Source organism: Panthera uncia, chromosome X (genome assembly GCF_023721935.1).
Source record: "Panthera uncia isolate 11264 chromosome X, Puncia_PCG_1.0, whole genome shotgun sequence".
Taxonomy (NCBI): domain Eukaryota; kingdom Metazoa; phylum Chordata; class Mammalia; order Carnivora; family Felidae; genus Panthera; species Panthera uncia.
Genome location: NC_064817.1, coordinates 5,968,133 through 5,980,391, shown reverse-complemented (window position 1 = coordinate 5,980,391; position 12,259 = coordinate 5,968,133). Strand labels below are relative to the sequence as shown.

The following is a 12,259-nucleotide window of genomic DNA, read 5'->3' as shown; positions in this document are numbered from 1 at the left end:
AAAGGCAGATGCTGACGTGACAGGAAAGGCGTCCAGTCCTTGGTCCTTGGGGTTACCTCCAAAACCATCTGTGTGCCTCCCAAGTGGCCACGGAGTCCTCTCTCCAACTCTGTGCACTTGCCACTGTATTTGCTTACACATCTCTCTCTGCCTGTCCAGGAGGAAGTCTTCCTAAAAGTGCCCAATCTAGTAACAGCAAACCACTGCGGCTTCTCGCTGTGACGGTGTGCGTCCCAAGACCAGACAATGTACAATCTCCCTTTTCTTTTCTTCCCCCCACTCTCCAGACTAAAATGCAAGTTCATGCACCCAAGATTTCCAAGCAGACTGCCTTGGAGACATAACAGTACTCTTTTTCTAATGACTTTGGTTTAAGCCAACACTTCCAATTAATCTGTACATCGATTTACAAATTTAATTATCTTCAAGACTGAGAAGTTGGAAACAGCTTCTCTACAATGTACACTAGGCCCTCAAACAGATTTTAGGAAGACATACAGGCTGGCTACGCGACCTCTAACACACTCTGACTTTCACCCACTTACACAGGATTTATTTTGGCCTTTAGAGCTCCCTTTCCTGTGTTAGGGAGTCATGGGCTCATATAACATGGCCTCTGGAGTTTTGAAAAATAAACCCCGTGGCTTTCTCTATAAATATAAAAGCAGGCAATGCCTCACCCATTCACGTGGTATAGAACTCCTAAGTCGTCATATAACAGCATCTTTTCACGTTTCAGTTTAAATGAAGAACAAAAATATAATAAAATAAAAAAAAACACTTAAAATATCATGACTCTAAGCATTAGATGAGAATGCAATGATCCTCCTATTTATGTCGGCAAATGTAGAACTAAATTTTTATCATCAAATGCTCTGCAACTTACATTTTCACAGCCACAAGGCTGGTAAGATTTAGGGGCAGCTGTGTGGCTCAGTCAGTTAAGCGTCTGACTTCGGCTCAGGTCATGATCTCACGGTTTGTGGGTTTGAGCCCCGTGTCGGGCTCTGTGCTGACAGCTCACAGCCTGGAGCCTGTTTCGGATTCTGTGTCTCCCTCTCTCTCTGCCCCTCCCCTGCTCATGCTCTGTCTCTGTCTCAAAATTAATAAAAACATTTAAAAAATAAATAAATAAAAAAGAAAAATTTTAGGGGTGCCTGGGTGGCTCAGTTGGTTAAGCATCCAACTTTGGCTCATGATCTCACGGTCCGTGAGTTGGAGCCCTGTGTCGCGCTCTGTGCTGACAGCTCGGAGCCTGGAGCCTGCCTCGGATTCTGTGTCTCCCTCTCTCTCTGCCTCTCCCCTGCTCGTTCTCTCTCTCGCTGTCTTTCTCTCTCAAAAATAAATAAACATTAAAAAAAAAAAAAAAAAAAAAAACCAGGCTGGTAAGATTTAAAATTCAAAATAAAGCACTGACAGGAAGAGTGAGTGGGCGTGGCAAATCTCGGTACTACTGACATTTGGGACCAACTAAGTCTCCGTGGTGGGGACTCCCCTGAGCACCGTCGGAGGCCCAGCAGCATCCCTGGCCTCTGCCCACTAGATGCCAGGAGCGCCCTCCCCCTGAAAAACGTGTCCAGGCGTGGCCAAGTGTCCTCCCCGCTCCCTACCGCCCCGGGGAGGGGCGAGGAGCTGCCTCTGACTGAGAACCTTCCGGTCAGGGCCACTTCTCATTACATGGCGGGAAGGCCCCCAAATTCCTCAAAGCCTTCGCTCCCTGAACACGTGCAGCGCCTCTGCTACGCGACCGCAGTTTGGCGTCTGTCTGAACCCGGTCACGGGCCCTCCAGAACCACGCTTCCGGATTACTCCAGTTCAAAAGGCACAAGTCAGAAGAGGGAGAAATACAACAGGTGCGTTCCTCCAGGCTCCAGTCCGCCGACTGCGGCCTGCAGGCCACGCCCCACCTGCTGCTTCCCCTCGTGGGGCCCGCGAGCTACGAAGAGGTTTTACACTTCTAAGTGGTTGAAAAGGAAATCAAAAGAATCATATTGTATGACCCATGAAATTGAGAGGACATTCCAATTCCAGTGTCCATAAGTAAAGTTTTATTGGCACTCGGCCGCGTTCACCCATTTACGGGTGATCGATAGCTCCTTTTACACAAGAGCACAGCTGAGTGGCTGTGACAGAGACTGGCTGGCCCTCAAAGCCTAAACTACTTACTCTCGTCCCTGACAGAAAATGCTGCCCCTGCTCTCCGTTTCCCTGCTCCACCGAAGACCACAACCGCCTTGTCTGTTCCCAGCTTGAAAGCTACCTGTCTGCTAAGTGGAGGTGATGCCCCCAACTGTGGATGCTCTCATGAACAAACCAACCGCTTTCAAAGTGAGAGCAGGTGGGGCACCTGGCTGGCTCTTTCCCTTAAGCGTCCAGAGCCTGGAGCCTGCTTCGGATTCTGTGTCTCCCTTTCTGTCTGCCCCCACCCCCCCAAAAAATAAATAAAAAAGTTTAAAAAATTAAAATATTAAAAGTAAGAGCAGGAAACACCATGGCCACGGTCAGCTGTGAATGGCTTTCAAAGGAGCACACGTGTAGAAATTAGGTAAATCTAAGGGAGCTTATGATCAGTTGTCACTTTCTGACACACAGCACCCAACACACAGAAAGGGGATGTGATTCACGGATGATTCCCAATCTTACTCACGCACGATAGGTACTGTGGTCAGTACTCAACAGAGTGCCATTCCTCGCATCATCCCAAATGACCGTGCGCATCTTACAAACTTCCCAATGAATTATCAAAGGCTGCCAAAAAAACCCCACACAAAACACACCAAAACAAAAAACCCAAAACCCAAAGTCATCTATAAAGCTCAAAACCAGTGCATCATACACAGTAGGAATTCAATGTAAGCTCCATTCAATGGAACCTCGTGTTCCCGAAGTACGGAGTTAAATCCCAGCCAAAACACTGATGACCAGCAGACCTCTCCCAGCTTGTCTCTGACATTTAGAAGATGATGCAACTACATTTCAAAAAATACTCATGGAGAAGCCTGGCAGTTCACCACGATTCTAAACACAGCTACCATACAACCTAGCAGTTCTCCTCTCTGATATATACCCAAGAGAAATGGAGACAGACGTCTGCACAAAAACTTGTACCCAAACGTTCAGAGCAGCATTATTCATAAGTGAAAGGGAAATGCAACTCCAATGTCCACCAACTGATGGATCAACAAACGACGTGGTATAACCCTACGATGGAATATTCTTCGGCCGTAAGAAAGATTCATGCTGCAACATGGGTGGACCCTGAAAATATATTAGGTTAAAGCCAATCACAAGCTCAACTTAATTAACATTTTACAAATTTTTGTTTATTTTGACAGAACACGTGCACATACACGTGGGAGAAGGGCAGGGAGAGGGAGAGAGAATCCCAAGCAGGCTCCACACTGTCAGTGCAGAGCCTCATATGGGGCTCGAACTCATCGAACCGTGAGATCATGACCTGAGCTGAAACCAAGAGTCGTACGCGTAACTGACCGGGCCATCCAGATGCCCCTACAAGTTTATGCTCTCATTAGCAAACGATAATTTTCAAATATTTGAGTAAAATATCAACATTCTTACACAGTTAGGGACTCCTGGGTGGCTCAGGTGGTTAAACGTCCTACTTTGGCTCACGTCATGATCCCAGGGATGGTGAGTTCAAGCCCCGCGTTGGGCTATGTGCTGAATGAAAGCACAGGGCCCACTTCAGATCCTCTGTCCCCATCTCTCTCTGCCCCTCCCCTACTCGTGTGCACATGTGCTCCTTCTCTCTCAAAAATAAACATTTAAAAAAGTGCTCCCTCTCTCTCAAAAATAAACATTTAAAAAAGTATGTTAAAAATTTTTTTTAAAGATTCTTACGTGTTTACTTTGTTAAACAGTTTTGCCTTACTTGGTTTTAAACAAAAAAATACCTCAATAAGATTCTTCGGTTAAATCTAGGACTAGGATCACTTTAGTTCCAATTGAGTTTTTTTTAAAGCAATAAGCAAAAGTCTTGCCCAAATTTCCATCTTTATGTATTTAAGATTGTAAAGGTTCTGTGGGTTTTATTATTTTTACGAAGAATAGAGAGAGACAAAATTGTAAATATAAAAAGTAAATAATACAGGAAACACCAAAAAGTAAATAATAAAATCAAACCCTAAAATCCCACCTACCACACAATGACAACTTTTGTAGAACTGGCCATCAGGTTTAGTTTGGCACATGGGCTTCAACTCTCGGCGTCTGTTTGATTTGCTCTTCTAGAAATTTTATCATCTCCTAGATATGTAAATAATAACCCCATGTTGTTCTAATAAGTTTTCAAGGTTAACCAGCCAGTCAATTTGCAGATACAAACAAATTACGTTAAGAAACTAATAAAGTCCAGGGGCGCTTGGCTGGCTCAGTCAGTAGAGCATGGGACTCTCAATCTCAGGACTGTAAATGTGAGCCCCACGTTGGGTAGAGAAATTACTTAAAAAAAATAAAATTAGGGGCGCCTGGGTAGCTCAGTCAGTTAAGTGTCTGACTTCGGCTCAGGTCATGACCTCAAGGTTAACGTGTTTGAGCCCCTCGCTGGGCTCTGTGCTGACAGCTCAGAGCCTGCAGCCTGCTTCGGATCCTGTATCTCCCTTTCTCTCTGCCCTTTCCCCCCACAAAATAAATAAACATTAAAACATTTTTAATAAATAAAAATAAAAATAAAAAATCTTAAAAAAAATAAACCAATAAAGCACAAAATTAAGATACAGGAGATAAAAACGTATACCCGTGTGCCTGATTATAATGAATCTCTTGGCTTAATTTTAATTCACAATGCTGACACTGGTTTCAGAAGGTGTCATGCTCTCCTGGTAAGACCCAGAAAAGTTTAGAAGAGCTGGTTCATTATCCAAAATTCATTGAAGGCAATAAAAGGTGAATTCATCATTTAGAATTAACCATATAGCCTGTAACGATTTCGTGGTGTTCCATCTACTGCCTTCAATGTCAGCAAGGAGGAGCCCCTGCAACTTGAAAACATGCCACTTTAAAACAGACAGTGTCCAGTTCTGGCACCTTCCACTTCTCCAACGGGCTTCAGGTGAAAGGACAAAGACCCAACAGCATGTGGGTTGCTCACCTTTACGGTGACTTCATGTGTAGACCTCGGGACCAGTGAGCTCCCCAGCATCCGATCAGATAAACTGCCAACCGGCCGCCAGGACCTGCCTGGGGAGAAACGAGAAGATTTGAAGAAAAAAGTTAAAATTCTTTGGGAATGATTCACCTCTGGCCTCTCCTATTTCTTCTTGGTTTTCTTTTTCAAATCGGTGACATTGTTTTCCTTTTAAATCTCAGCTCAAACGAAACACATTTTATGATGTTATAATCTCCATCTTCCACTTGAACACAGACTATGCAGTTTTACCTGCAAAGTGAAAGAGGGGAAGGAGAATGGCCAGTCGGTACTGAACACGGAGAAATCCTGGAAGGAAAGTCTCTAAGGAAATAATCAGTTTTGGTTCAGACAATGCTACTGCTCTCCTTTAATGATAACCAATGCCTATCTGAAATACCTTTGTTTTAGGAACTGTGTCATATGCAACCAGGAAACTAAACCATACACACCTCAAAGAGAAGAAAACACGACTTAAGGAAACTTTATAGACATTGTTCACACTAACGTTTGTAACGGTCTTGCACGCATGTCCATGGGGTACACCCTCCGGTATACTGTGCTCATCAACACACAGGAGTAACATTACAATCTCTTTTTTCCCTGGGGTGCCTCGGTGGCTCAGTCGGTTAAGCATCTGACTTTGGCTCGGGTCATGATCTTGTGGTTCGTGGGTTCGAGCTCCGCGTCGGGCTCTGTTCGGACAGCTCAGAGCCCGAAGCCTGCTTTCTCGGTCTCCTCCTCTCTCTGTCCCTCACCCGCTCATGCTCACTTGTGTGCTCACTGACTCTCTCTCTCTCTCATAAACATTAAAAAAATTAAAAAACAAAAAAAGAATCTTTTTTTTCCCTTTGGCTTCCCTAGAGTAAAGCAAAAGAAAAGCATATGGATTCAAAGCATCTCAATGTATCCATTACTGTTTCCATACATTTCAATTCCACCCGAATGCCACCATTCGCGATTCTCAAGAAGCCAGGTGTACAGCTTATAAGGGGACTTCGTATCAAAATCTTGTTTGTACGTTTCAGTCAATATAAACACTACACAGTCAACCAGAATTTACGGAACAGTATTTACCTTCTTCCTCATGAAATTTCTTTGGTTGTGAATGGATCCAGCCTCCTACATTTAAATTACCTACTACAGTCTATAAGCTCAAAATCTAAGGAAATTAACTGCCCGCTATTTTCTCTAAATTCTTGTTCAATCACCTTAAGTGATAATAAAAAGGTGCCAGGGTTAATATAATTCAATTCCACAAGTGAAGCTATGAGTAATGGTGTTTCTTATTAGTGAATGCAGAGCCTTATAAAATGTTTTAAGGAAATTCAAGTAAATTAGTCCCACTGAGTCATGTTTATAGCTATGCTGTTCAAAGAAAGGAGGCTAAAACGATTTTATAGGTAGGTTCACAGGCCGTTAAGTTTCATTACAGTACATTTAAAAAAAGTCATAAGGATATGTAAGATAAAAGTAATAATTAGGGCCATTTAAAAAAAACTACCACAGGGGGCGCCTGGGTGGCTCAGTCGGTTGAGCATCCAACTCTTGATTTAGGCTCAGGTCATGATCTCATGGCAGGGAGATCAAACCCTGTGTCAGACTGCACTGAGTGTGGACCCTACTTAAGATTCTCTCTCTCCCTCTCCCCCTGCCCCTCCCCTGCTCACACACTCCCTCTCTCAAACACAAAACAAAACAAAAAACCTACCACTGAAGAAGAGAGATTCAAATAAAATCCCCTTACAACTCTCTGAATAGGAATTATTCACCAGAGTGAAGCAGGCATAAAGGAATATTGATTCTGTTTATAAGATACAAATACATTTCATTCTGAAAACACTTCTGTAGTAGAAATAAAACAGGACAATACTCCTTATAGTACCTGAAGCAGAAAACAAATTATTAGTTTAGGGATTGAGTTGAAAATTACCACAGGGGGAAAAAAATAGCCTTGTGATGAAATTGCTAAATACCACAAAGTATCAAAATATGAGCAGATGTCACCACAATAAGCCCCAAATTGCTCGGGAATTAAAACGCTAAAATCCGTAATAATTCAATAAGTAATTAATATATAAACAGCTCTTATTACAAGCTGTTCAGAAAAACCTTTAGAATCAAATTCTTATTCTTTGGTCCAAAACAGATGGTAACTCACAAATTAGTGTCTTGGAATTGAAGATTATCTTTTATATATGTTGTTAGATTCAGTAAGTGTAATTAACATCATCTGTGTGTTACAAACACACAAAAAAGGGAAAATATGACTGGTTGATAACATTCTTCTGCTTATGCAACATGTCAAAATTAATTAGTTTATTGATAGAAACAACAAATTAAGATGATAAAGCCGATCTTCTAATACCTAATCATAACTGATTTTCCCATTATTGTTACCCAAACGGAACCATCACCAATAATCACCAATGGCAAAAAAGGTTCACGTCCTGCAAAGTCTGTGTGTGAAATGCCAATCATTTTAACCAATGCAACACACAAGGTAACAATAAACGCGAAAAGGACTGCACGATTTTCTGGTTGCTCCTCAGCTCTTGGCAAGGCATGGGGTAGACACATCCTGGCAGTCCGTCCACGTAGGAGGTACAGAGCCTCAAGACATTCACAGTGTTGCACAAACATCCACTCTGTCAAGTCCCAAAACATCTCCGTGGCTCCAAAAGGAAACCTTGTACTCATTAAGCAGTCCCTCTTCTCCTCACTCCCTCTCCCGGCTCTGGCAACCTCCAGCCTACCCTCTGTCTCTCTGGCTTTGCCTATTCTGAGCATTTCACATAAATGGAAGAAACAATACCTTCTGTGTCGGGCATCTTTCACTCGGCATCGTGTTTTCAAGGTTCAGCCATGATGCAGCCTGCCCTGGGACCTCATTCCTTTCTGTGGCTGAACAGGATTCTACTGTATGGATGAACTTCATCTTGCTCATCCGTCCATCAGTTCAAGGGCATCTTGGCTTCTGTGAACGGTGTCGCTATGCACATTCGCACGCCAAGTGTTTGAGGCCCTGTTTTCCATCCCTTCGGATGTATACCGGGGAGGGGAATTGCCCTATAGCATTTTGCCTTCTTCCTCCTTTGTTGGAGCCGCATCCTCTCTAGGACTGACAGATGCCAACAGGACGGGCAGAGGGAAGGAGCTCAGCGAGCAGGGGCCTGGGGACGGGAGCCGACCGCTAGCCGGGGACAGGCAGGGAGGTCTGCACGGGGAGCAGGGTGCAGGAGGGAGCCCGGGTCCCCACCAGCACGAGAGCTACAGCTGGTAAATGGCTCTGCGCGGCGAACACCGCGACAAAGAATAAGTCACTATTTCTCTGCTTGGAGCAAAGCACATTACTCTCCTGTTCAGGATCTTCACGAAGTGTCAGGCATCAGAGAAACCGGATTTGTTTTGTTTTGCCGCCGCCCCTCCCCCCCCCCCCCCCCCCCCCCAGCTTTAGCACCCAAGTTGTGACTTCAGACCTGCTCACATTCCTGGGCAGATCCATCAAGGGCCACTTGGGTTGACAATGGTTGCCCAGGTGACTTTGCAGATTTAATACTGAGACTTTGTATGGACCCAGGCACGTAATACTGAATAAAAGCATACAATTATTACATCATATCCGTACTTTAACACAGTGGTTCTGCCTGGGGCGACTGTGTCTTCCACCCCTGGAAATGTCAGGCATGGTCTGCAGACGTTGTCGGCTGTCACAACCGGAGGAGGAGGAGGTCCAATGACCACTACCGGGGAGAGACCAGGGATGCCGCTGGACATCCTACAACTCACAGGACAGCCTACCCGCAAGAAAGTCTGACTCGCGGCAAAATGTCAATAATGCCAAGGTGGAGAAACCTGAAGATTTGAGGCTCCCCGAGTTCTTCTCTCCGTGACTCCTAATTTCTACTGTGAAATACTAAAAGGTGAATAACACTTTAGGCAGGTCTTAGATTCAGAAAGAAGTGTCTAGGGGAAGCTTCCATACCATCATAATGCCTCCTTCCTGGTTGCCCGAGTTATAAAACAAAGCCAACAGCCCACGTGGATCACGAAGTCAAAGGGACAAAGCATATGTTCTTACTGATCATAAATTAAATGCTTGATTCTATCTCTTGGTAGAATCGAATTCAATTTGCACAATAAAGGGTGTTTTTTGTCTATTTATTTTAAGAGACAGAGCAAGTGGGGGAGGGGTAGAGAGGGAGGGAGAGAGAATCCCAAGTAGCCTCCGCACTGTCAGGGCGAAGCCCGATGTGGGGCTTGAACTCACAAACTGTGAGATCATGATCTGAGCCGAAAGCAAGAGCTGAACATTTAACCCACTGAGTCACCCAGGCGCCCCTTCAACGTGTGTTTATTTTTGAGAGACAGAGCATGAACGGGGAGGGGCGGGGGTGGGACAGAGGATCCGGAGCAGACTGTGCACTGACGGCAGTGAACCCCACATGGGGCTTGAACTCATGAACCGTGAGATCGTCACCTGAGCCAAAGTCGGACGCCTAACTGACTAAGCCACCCAGGCGCCCTGTCGATGCGGCTGTTTTTTAAACTGCCCATGGAGCAGGACAGAGGCCTCCTACCGACAGCCAGCACCACCTGCCAGCCACGTGAGGGAGGCACCACGGAAGCAGGTAACCCAGCCCTGGTGAAACCCTCAGAAAACTGCAGCCCCAGGGTGGCCTCTTCAGTGCCACGTCACAGGGGCCCGAGCCAGGCCCACCCTGCTGAGTCACACTGGCATTCCTCGGCCTCGGGACCCAACTCATGGTGAAGGGCAGGTCAGACACCTGACCGGGGCCAGGCGCCCTTCCTTCAGCAAGTGCGTGTGATCATTATCCACAGGCTGGGGACGGTGACGGGCAGAGCTGCGCCACGGAAGCCTAAAACCAAATGAGCTGGGGAGCCCGACAACTAGAGATCTGAATGCACCAAAGCGACAGAACGATGTTTTCCGGGCTGTCCGTGCACGTCTGGTCTGCGTCAGCTGAGAAACGGTTCCACGATCCAATCGGATGGGACACACTGGGTTTCGTGAAGTTATTAACAAACAAGAATAGTGGTTCACGCGAAAGTGCACCTATCGTCTGCCCAGCTCTGTTCCAAGTGCCACAAACTCATTTGATCCTTTATTAAATAACGGAAGAAGCCCACCTACCAGAATCACACCGTGTTTTCAGTGCTGCACCCCAGGTCCCGCCAGCAAGCACATCACACTAGGTGACCCCACACAAGAAATATCATTCTGCTGTCACGGTTCCCTCACGGCTCGGACCTGCAGGCGGCAGGAACTCTGGGAAGCCCCTTCCTCCTCGAGCTTCACTTCGAGCTGCTCCTCCCTGTATCCCTGTATGGCCCCCCCCCCCGGGGTGACGACACCCCACGGCCAATACGCTGTGGTTTGCCACGCTCCCAAAGCCCTCTCCGAACGGCTTGCCAGCAATATGCTGACATTCAGAAGACAGAGCTCTGATGGACTCTGAACACGTCAGTCACTAGACCTTCCAAAAATTGAGGTTTTCCTGTTGGAAGACTTGGGTGTTCTCCAACAGAAATATGAAAACACACTTTTCAGACTTTGGACGTATGAAATCTAAAGACGACGGTACTTGACTAAAACGAAGACAAGTGTGCCCAGATGGTAATGACCGATAAAAATAAATGTTACTTTTGATATTATAATAGTATCAAGAAATAGGGCAGTTCTAGATAAGCCTTCTCCGTCGGGAATTAATCAGGCCACCATTCCCATTTCTCTTCTGACTCACTGAACTAGGAAAACGGGTACCGCGAAGTGAAAAGTCACAACGCATGGATTATTTCTTCCTATCTTCTCTCTCTCTCTGTTTTTTTTTTTTTAAAGCTCACTTTTGGAAAACCCTTAATTCGGGTGGATTAAGTGTTGCCACTGTAAGTAAAGGTTTACCTTTCTGTTAATGCATAAACCCTAAGTGAGACCCCAAAGGGGCGCCTTCCCTTTTCAAGTTATGCTTATGACCTAGAAAAACTTTCTTGTATTGTTAGTGACAAAGGCTAGTAATTTTGTACATAAATTCCAAGGGGCTAACCTCTGATGTCCTTCAAAAATCAGCTTATATGTCATAAACACATAAGGTAAAAACAAGGACCACCTTAAAAGATTTTTCTTTTTTTAATTTTTTTTAATGTTTATTTATTTTTGAAGAAAGAGAGTGTGAGCAGGGGAGGAGCAGAGACAGAGAGAGACACAGAACCCCAAGTAGGTTCCAGACTCAGCCGTCATCACAGAGCCCGACACGGGGCTCAAACTCATGAGCTGTGAGATCATCACCTGGGCTGAAGTCAGACGCTTAACCGACTGAGCCATCCAGACGACCCAATGTTTGTTTATATCATTTTTTAGAGAGTGAGAGAGAGAGAGAGAGATAGAGAAACAGACAGAGGCAGGGGGTAAGCAGAGGAGGGGCAGAGGGAGAGAGGGAGACACAGAATCCGAAGCAGGATCCAGGCTCTGAGCTGTCAGCACAGAGCCCGACGTGGGGCTTAAACTCATGAGCTGCGAGATCATGACCTGGGCTGAAGTTGGACGCTTAACCAACAAAGCCACTTGGGCGCCCCAAAACGTTTTTCTTTTAAAAATAGTCTGCAGGGGCACCTGGGTGGGTCAGTCGGCTAAGGGTCTGACTTTGGCTCAGGTCATGATCTCGCAGTTTGTGGGTCTGAGCCCTGGGCTGGGTATCGGAGCCTGCTTGGGATTGTCTCCCTGTCTCTCCCTCTGCCCCTCCCCTGCTTGCGTGCACTCTTTCTCTTTCTCTCAAAATAAACTTAATAAAATAAAATAAAGGTAAAATAAGTAAACTTAATAAAATAAAATAAAAAATAAAATAAAAGTAAAAACAGTCTGTACGGTTAAATGACAAAATTTGTCGTCCAGTGTCTATAGAAAATATTTAGTCTGAACGTTTTTGGAATTAACACTTCAGTCTGGTTATCTGTAGGCGGTAACCCTGGCTGTGCCATCAATTTACCTGTGGCGTGCATTAACCGGCCAATGGACCATTACGGCACAGGTGTGAGAAGTCTGGTAAGATCTCTGACCCATATTTGAGATGGGAAAAGCGGTCATCGTGGAAGTGT

General features: G+C 45.3%; 1 protein-coding gene across 4 annotated transcripts in view; it reads right to left on the bottom strand.

Annotated features, from left to right (window-relative positions):
- Positions 1–12,259, bottom strand: part of TBL1X (transducin beta like 1 X-linked) — a 230,683-nt gene that overhangs the window by 61,283 nt on the left and 157,141 nt on the right. For 3 of the 4 annotated variants that reach the window (XM_049644557.1, XM_049644556.1, XM_049644554.1), the window contains one exon: positions 5,111–5,195. The gene's annotated coding sequence lies outside the window, so the exon portion shown is untranslated. Of the gene's footprint in view, positions 1–5,110; positions 5,200–12,259 lie in introns of all 4 variants that reach the window. The other variant, XM_049644555.1, reaches the window with a different exon arrangement.